The sequence below is a fragment of the Delphinus delphis genome, chromosome 3, assembly GCF_949987515.2.
Source record: "Delphinus delphis chromosome 3, mDelDel1.2, whole genome shotgun sequence".
NCBI lineage: Eukaryota > Metazoa > Chordata > Mammalia > Artiodactyla > Delphinidae > Delphinus > Delphinus delphis.
The window spans coordinates 5,282,403-5,282,642 of NC_082685.1; positions in this window are offsets into that span (position 1 = coordinate 5,282,403).

Genomic DNA, 240 nt, shown 5'->3' on the forward strand with positions numbered 1-240 from the left:
ATGCCGCAGAGCGGCTGGGCCCGTGAGCCATGGCCGCTGAGTCTGTGCGTCCGGAGCCTGTGCTCCGCCACGGGAGAGGCCACAACAGTGAGACGCCCACATACCGCAAAAAAAAAAAAAAAAAAAAAAGGTGCATACCTTCATTTAAAATTACGTTCTTGGGCTTCCCTGGTGGCGCAGTGGTTGAGAGTCCGCCTGCCGATGCAGGGGACACGGATTCGTGTCCCAGTCTGGGAGGAT